We start from the raw sequence: 8,953 nt of genomic DNA, 5'->3' as shown, positions 1-8,953 counted from the left end.
CTTACCGGCGATATTCAGTCTTTGACCAAAGAGGACTGAAATCATAAACTTGTGGTTTTGTCCTTTGGGATACATGGCATCCTCCCTATCCCATTTTATGAAAAATCCTCTCCATTTATCTTAGAATCAATTCTAATTATTGTTCCAAGGCAGAAGAGTGATAAAGACTAGCAATTGGGGTTGAGTGATTTGCCCAAGGTCACACAGCTAGGAAGTATCTGAGTTCAGGTTTGAACCCAGAACCTCTTGATTCCAGACTCTTTCCATTCAATCACTTATCTGCTCCCTCCTGATGCCATCTTGCATAAAGTTGCTAGACTCAATGTCCTTAATGAATACTTTTTAAAATGCCTTTCACTAGCTCAAGGACTCAGAGTGGCTCTCTATTGCCCATTACTTGTTCCAGAGGATCTGAGATCATAGCAATGTGAGTACTCTCTCCAATGTTGCAGATTGCAACCTAGCCACTCCTTCTTATCCTATAAAATCCTTGTCTTCTTTCTCCTATGAATCATCCACAGGACTATATTCACAGTACATAGACATCAAGGGAATACGCAGGCATTCTACCTAGGATCCCTCACTCACGTTGACACCCACCTCCTTTTCTACTCATGTATCTTTAAGGGTATCTTTTGTACCACTTGGGCATCATTTGTTGTTACGGTATGCTACAGTATATTTATTCCCACCATTTTCCTCTTGATTTGTCCTTTGGATTACCTGCTATTTTTTAATTCTTCAGTGACTGTTATAGTTCAGTCAATGATTTGTGACCATATAACATCATCAAAAGAACAGCAATGTGTGGAAATTAATATTGAATTGGAATATTTTTGTGAAATTCTTTTCATAATTTTCCCTTTATCTGTGTACCCCACCCCATTCCCTCACCAAGCACAATCTGATTCTAAGGTCAGGCTGATACAGTTTCTCCTGAAGGCTATGAAACTGGGTTGGATCCCCCCTTCTTTTGTACAGATCTCAAAAGAATAAAAAGAATTAATAGTAGGGTAAACCCTGACCCAGTGGAGAGATCAGAGGAAGCCAACAAGCACTAGTGGCTGAATATGTTGGCATCTTTTGGACTGAAATAAAGACATTCCTCTCTTGTGATTAAGTAATGAGGGGGGAGTTGGCATGTTTCAGTCCTCCTTCTCAGTAGCTATTTACCAATCAGAGATGTCTTGGGATATCAAGGGGAGAGACTGAGTCACAAGGGGGTAGGTATATAAAAAGTTATGCAAAGAGTATTTAGCCTCTTTTTTCTCTTGGGCTTCTATTCAGATGGTAGAAGGAGTCAGCTGGCTAGTTTAGGATATCTTGAGTGGTCAATTAATAAATTATTTTAAAATGAAGAAATACTGCCTCTCAAGAATTTCAGTCATTACAAGCATACAGAAGATGAACTCAAAAGCATTATGGTATTTTCTCTTCCTTTACTCATTGTTTATGTATATATGTGTATATATATATATGTGGGTGTGTTTATGCAAATACATACCTATATGTGCTCATATGTGTTTATGTACATAGTCATTTCAGATAAACAGTGAGTTCATTTTATATATATAAATATACATATGTACACATACATGTATATTTATAAAATCTTGGACAGATAGTTCAAAGGGACAAAGAGATAGTCTTTTGTGCCTGGATCAAGTGCTATGAGCTATGGCTAGGGCAAGCAGCTGGAAAGAGGGGGCAGGAAATCCAATCACGGTGGTGAGACAGAAACCAGTGGACAGACTGATATTGAAGCTACTGAGAAAGGGATGGTGGGGACGAGCCTGGAAATGATGAAGCAGCTCACTCCAGCTGCCACTGTGTAGCTTCCTATTTTAATTATTCTTGCTAAATAGATGTTGAGATCTGTAGTTGCTAGCTTCTAAGAGACTGAACTGTTCAGTGCCTTCAAAATTTCCCCTATTTTCTTATCTCTGAGGCAACATTCTATTCTTCTGGTCCTAATTGTATATATAAATGCAAGGAGAGGTAGAAGTTTTAACATAGGATGACATTATAAATGATAAAAAGTAGGAATTGTCTATGTTTCCCAGCATTCACCTTCTGCTCTAGTCAAACAGTTCCTCTTACTGTCTCCCTGTAATGCATCCTCTATATTGATATCAGACTAATCATAGCTACCTCTGAACCTTTGCTCATGCTGTTCCCCCCTGCCTGTAATGCCTTCCTGTCTCACTATCACTCAGCTCAATCCTACTCATCGTTCAAGGTTCCACTCAAGTCTCACTATGAAACTTTCCCTGATTATCCTCAGTTCCAACCTATCTGTCCTTAATAGTAATAATAGCTTAGAAAATACTTGAAAGGTTTGAGAAGTACTTTACATGCAAAATCTCATTTTTGAGATGTCTGCGAAGGAGGTTACCACAGATATTGTCAGCCCCCTTTTTTTTCCCCATGAAAAATGGAAATTCAGAAAAGTTGATCAAATTAAAAAAGCTGGTTCATAGGAGTTAGACCCCAGCTCTCTAATGCTCTTTCCCCAATACTGTGATTCTTTAGCATCTTACTGAACTCATCATCAACACCACTAAAGTCTTGTTTTTGTTTGCTAACTGCTTCACTTGTGTTAGTTATTCCTTCTTAGATTATGAGCAAGAGGCACATCTTATATTTATCTTGTGCACTCCATTATGGGGAGTTGGTTTAATTGGTGCTGAGTATGCATAGGCAGTTGTTGAATAATAATAACAATAATAATTTTTATATAGCTCTTACTACATGCCAACACAGTGCTAAGCATTATACAATTATTATACCATTTGGTACCCATAACAACCCAACAAGATAGGTGTTATTACTACCCCTGTTTTATAAGATGAGAAAACCAAGGTTAAATGACTTGCTCAGGGACACATAGCTATCAGGCATCTGAGGATGGATTTGAATGAAGGTATTCCTACCTCTAGGCCTGGCACTCTAACCACTGCACTGCCTAAAGATGATCATCTTTATTGTGCAAACCATTGTCCCAGTTGGGTAGATGCAGAGTACTGATTTTCCCTGTTTGACCGCATCTGTTAGTGAAAGAAAACACTGATTAAATAGAAATCAATCCATGCTCCACTCAATTCAATAACTACAATCCCATAAATGTTTATAAATGACTCAGTGCTAGATCCTGTGGGAGGTACCTTTAAAAAACTAACCTTACCTTTCATCTTAGAATCAATACTGTGTCTTGAAGAGTGGTAATGGCTAGGCAAGAAGGGTTAAATTACTTATCTAGGAAGTGTCTGAGGTCAAATTTGAACCCAGGACCTCTTGTCTCCAGACCTGACTCTCTATACACTGAGCTTATAAAATACCTTTAAGAAGGGAATAGGCTAATTGAGGGATAATATATAAATGGAAATGATAAAAATCACTTTCCAAAAACATGAAAACGAGGAAACACAAGACCAAACACTAAGCAATATGGGGTCCAAAGGGGAAAGGTCATAATTGAATTGGAGTGCAGGAAAGGTTTCCCCCAAGTAGAAATTTAATAGGCAGGAGCTGTTCTAGGTCCTGATTTGTATATAGAGTCAACCATAGGCAAATCTATGAAGCAAAGGGTATTTGATATTTTTCTACCTTATCTTTTCGTGACCACCTCATTTTGCCTCATGCCCTTAAGACCAAATTGTATATCCTAGTATTGTATATATATATATATATGTATATGAGGGGTCTTGTTCCCCCCATCAAAGAATTAATATATGAAAATAGATAAAATTTAAGGAATTCTTCTTCCAAATGTTCTTTTGTTTTAAGACTGAATAGCTTCCTATACTCAAAGGAATAACAGCTAACATTTGTAAAATGCTGTAAGGTTAACAAAGCAATTTACAAATATTATTTGATTATCACAACAACCCTGGGAGGTAGGTGCTATTATTATCCCTGTTTTACAGACAAGGAAACTGAGGTTAAGTTACTTGCCCATGGTCAACACAGCCAAGAATATCTTAAACTGGATTTGAACTCAGGTCTTCCTGACTCCAGATATGCCTCACTATCTACTATGTCACCTAGATGCCTAGGAATGTATCTTTAGTGGTGGAATTAAAGGCACCATGATAGACAGAATATCTCATGATATCTATATATCTATATGTAGTTATGAAATATTATATGTGTACATATATAAAATGTGAGATAATATGTTATCAAGATAAACTGAGGACCTTCCAGAAGCCCCTTAAATTATACCACAGAAATGGTTTCTTCATCATTTTGTTGTAATTAGTTAGTCATTTTCAGTCATGTCCAACTCTTCATGACCTCATTTGAGGTTTCCTTGGCAAAGGTACCAGAGTCATGTTCCATTTCCTTCTCCAGCTCATTTTACAGATGAGGAAACTGAGGCAAATGGAGTAAAGTGACTTGCTTTGGGGCATACAGGTGGTAGTATCTGAGGCCAGATTTCAACTCAAGAAGATGATTTTTCCAGACTCCAGACCTGGCACTTTGGGCACTATGCTACCCAGCTCCCCCTTCCTCCTCATAAGTTTAGTCTATTAGATGTATGTGAATATGAGTATTAATGATCAGGTTTATCATAGTGTTGCATAATAATGGTTGACATTTAACTAGCTTTAAGGTTTATAAAGCACTTTACATTCATTATCTCATTTAGGATAATAGATTTAGACTTGGAAGAGATATCAGAGACCAATAGTTCATTCCTTCATTGAGATCTGGTTAGATAAGTTGTGGTTACAAGTGGCAGAACTGGTATTTGAAGCACTATATGGTTCAGAATTTATTCTTCTTTGATTTACACAGCAATTCCATAAGGTAGGTAACAGAGGAAATATTCTTATTAAGCATTCTCATAAAGATGAGGAAATGAAGCCTGGAGAAAACCTGTGACTTGTCCATGGCCAAATAGATGGTATCAGAGGTAGTATTTGAGTCCATCTGTCCTCATTCCAGTTCCAACATTCATTCTACTGTGTTCCCACCACCATTCTATCAGAGAAAGAAGAGTCCAATTCCTTACCTTGAAGAATCTTACAACTCCAAAGTAGTTTTCCTAGAATTTTAGAGTTAATGATTTGGATATTACCCAATCCATCACCTTACATTTTCCTGTTGAAACTGAGGTTCAGAGAAGGTACTGATTTACTTAAGGTTCCATGCCAGTTAGTAGACCAGGATTAAATCTTAGGGCTATGAGCTCTGAATCAGTACCTTCTGACCTCATCATGCTGCTGTCTTATCCTAGTTTCAATCAAATCAAACAAGAGTGGGCAATGACTAGTTCTCTCTGCTGTTGTGATATTACAGAACATCAAAGAGAAGCAGACTAAAAGGCAACTATGATGCTGTGGGCACCAAGATTCAGTGACTCTACATGCTCAAAAACACACTAATATCCTTTAAAGGCTACATGGATCAGTGGATAGAAAGCCAGGTCTAGAGATGGGAGGTTCTGGGTTCAAAATTTTTGGCTTGACACTTCCTCTGGGCAAGTCATTTAACCCCAGTTGCCTAGCCCTTGATACTCCTGTCTTGGAAATGATCTTTAGTATTGATTCTAAGACAGAAGATAAGGGTTTTTTTAAGGAAAAGAAAGGCTATGCCCTCAGCTTAAGTTCAAAAAGGGGTCTGTTTGCTAATTGGAAAATATTAGTCTCCAGTGTAAAGAGATTCCTCTTTTCCTTCCCCCCCTCCACCTGTGCCACTGGGACTGGGGTGATATTTATACTGCTCCCAGAAGGATCTGAGGCTGTCCTTTGCTAATGTCACCTGTCATTCGGGTAGCAGGTATTGATTTCTGTTTATTCATGGTGTGTTTTCTTCCACTAAGCACCATTAAGTCTGAATCAAAATGTGTGACTTCTGCATAATTATTCATGGATGCTCCTTCAGATGCTTTTATTTTTCTTGCTGATTATCTTGAGGGGACTTCATTGCCATTGATCTCCAGAACCATCATTCTATGAACCTTCCTTGAGTCAGTTATTCCCATTCCAGTGAGGTAGGTGGAGAGGATGGGTGTGCAATTGGCAACCTGTGCACCTCTGCCCTCTTCCCCCTGATGTTTTCTCTCTTCATTCTAACATCAGGAAGGAAGAGGTCAGAGGTTCTTTAAGGATTGATTATACTTCAGGGAGCTAGCCCAATTATAAATTAGGCAGACATTGTCTTACTAGATCTAATTTTATACTAGTTTGTTCCTCATTCTAGTATATGCTCTTGGCAGTTAGGTGGTGTAGTGAGTGGATAAAACATCAGACAAGGCCAGGAAGACCTGAATTCAAATGTGACTTAAGATACTTCCTAGCTGGGTGATCTGGGCAAGTCACTTAATCCTGCTTGCCTCAGTTTCCTCATTTGTAAAATGAGCTGAAGAAGGAAATGGCCAACTATTCCAGTATCTTTGCCAAGGAAACCCCAAGTGGGATCATGAAGAGTGGCATGGCTGAAAACAACTGAACAACAATAACAATAACATTTGTTAGGTACTTTTTTAGGTAAAGAAACTCCAAAGGCAGAAATGAAACTGTCCCTGCCCTTGAGGAATTTAAGTGGGGGTGACAATATTGATACATATAAGAGGTTAAAAATAAATGTAAACCAATTTTGGAGGGGAAGGAGGAGGAATCAGGAAAGGCCTACTGTAGAAGGTGGTATTTGAATTAGGGCTACTAAGAGGAGGAGGTGAGGAGGGAATGTACTTCAGGCATGGGGGACAGCTTTTGCAAAGGTGTGGAGACAGGAGATAGATGTTCACTCTGTTAACAATTCCTTTTCTTTGGATGAGAAACCTAAAATACTCAAACAGAATTTCTAGGAAAATCAATGGCTTCACCTATCTGTTGCTTTCAGTGATGAGAATTGAGGAGGGGATATGAAGTAGTTTCTTATAGTCAGTCCTTAAGTCCCAACACCTAGGTATCCCAATCTCCTAATACCTGGACCTTTTCTCTAAGGCACCTTTGTTCTTGGATGGAGTGTTGTGGTTAAACCATCTCTCCTCCAGAGGCAACCAGACCCAGGAGTCCCTTTCCCAGGAATACTGTAGACACTGCTTGGGATGTTGTGAGCCCATATATGAAGAACAAGATGTAAGGGTGATTGCCATCTCCTGGGCCCCCATCCTCAACTACTGCTTTTCTTAGGCTGCAAATGTCAAGGTTGAATGGAGCAGAGTTCTTCTCCATGGTTCTCCTCTCCTCCAACATTTTGCCTCCTGCTTTCAATAAACAAGCATGCTTTTACCCTGGGCATCTTTAACATCCTTCCTTTAAATTGAAGCTAAAAGGTCACCTCCTCTGGGAAGCTTTCTATGGTTAACCTTACTCATTATTCAAGCCACCAGCATAGTCTCTGACTAACCCTCAGTCCATTTTTGTAATCTTTACTGTCACATTCAAAGTGTAGCAAGATATGAATATATTTAAGCATATATCTATATTTTTAGAACTGAAAGGGACGTTAGAATTCAATCTTCATTTTATATATAAGGATATTAATGTCCAGACAGAGGAAGTACCTTGCCTACAGTCACCCAGCTAGTTTAGTAGCCCCTTCCTGACTCCCATCCGGTAGTCTTTCTAATCCACCAGGTGTTTATGGTTAAAGTCTGTTGAATAGCCAAGCTGCATCAATGCAAATGAATTGACTTTGCATGTCTTAACATTTAAGTTCTCAATCTGATTGGTTATATTGAAATGTCTTCTCTAGGATTCTAGTTTTCATTTACATAATGCTTTACAATTTACAAAGTATTTTCCTCCCTTCACTCAGAGGTAGTTATCCCAAATACTATTATCTCCAGCTCTTGACTCATTAAAGAGTTTTTTAAGTCAACAGTTGTAAAAGTAAAAGAGTAGACAGAGGCATAATGTTCCATTTTTTCAGATAGATGCAGTAATTTTTATTGCTTTATTACCCCCCCATGAAGACACCAACCATCTGTTAAATACATTATTAGGATTATAACAGAAGGGTCAATACTGAAATAGTATAAGATTAAAATGAATATCCAATAACTCCAACTATTATAATTTATAAAGTTTATTAATAATCACTTGAAGTAGAAGAAATAAAAAGAACAAAAGTAAAAACACCTGAGAAAATTCTCCTGCCTCTTACCTCACCCCATCTCCCAGCCACAATCCTGGGAAAAGAGAGCAAGAGGCAGGGTCATATCAAAATATATCCTATGTACTTAAGTATAATGTGAGAAAGAAAATGGAATGCTGGGAGAGAGAGAGCCCTGGATTTCAAGATTCTAATAGCCATTAGTTTTGTGAACTTCAATGAGTATTTAGCTAGGATATGATATATTGGTGTCTCTTATTATTGCAGTGTGACCTTGAGTAAGTCACTTTTCTTTCTGGGTCTCAGTTTCCTCATCTGTAAAAGGAAGGCTTTGGAATTGATTGCTTTTGAGGTGTCCAAGCTCTAAATCTATGATCCAAAGGGACCACAGAAGTCACTCAGTTTGGCCACTTCATTTTACAGGAGAAGAAACAGAAATTAAGTGACAAGAACTTCATTAAAGAGTTTAAGTGACTTTGTTCAAAGTCATATATGTAGCAAGTAGCAGAGCAAGGTCTTCTGTTGCCATATAGAGAAATCTCATTGTTGGGAAGTCTCATTATTGGAAAGATTGAATCTGTCTCATATTCAGATCTTTGGGCAACTTAAGGAGTGCAGAGGATTGAGCACTGGTCCTGGAATCAGGAAGATTCAAGTTCAAATTTGGTCTCAATCATTTTTAGCTGTTTGACTATGTGCAAGTCACAACCCCTATTTGCCTCAGTTTCTCATTTATAAAATAGGGACAAATTAGAGAAGGAAATGGCAAGCCATTTTTTTTTTGCCAAGAAAATGTAGCATTGAACATGACTGAAGAACGGAACAACAGCAACTCGTATCTTAACAGTAACTTCCATTCCTCTGTGGACCCTCTGACTGGAAAGCA

This window comes from Monodelphis domestica, chromosome 2 (assembly GCF_027887165.1).
Source record: "Monodelphis domestica isolate mMonDom1 chromosome 2, mMonDom1.pri, whole genome shotgun sequence".
NCBI classification, from domain to species: domain Eukaryota; kingdom Metazoa; phylum Chordata; class Mammalia; order Didelphimorphia; family Didelphidae; genus Monodelphis; species Monodelphis domestica.
This window is presented reverse-complemented; position numbering follows the sequence as displayed.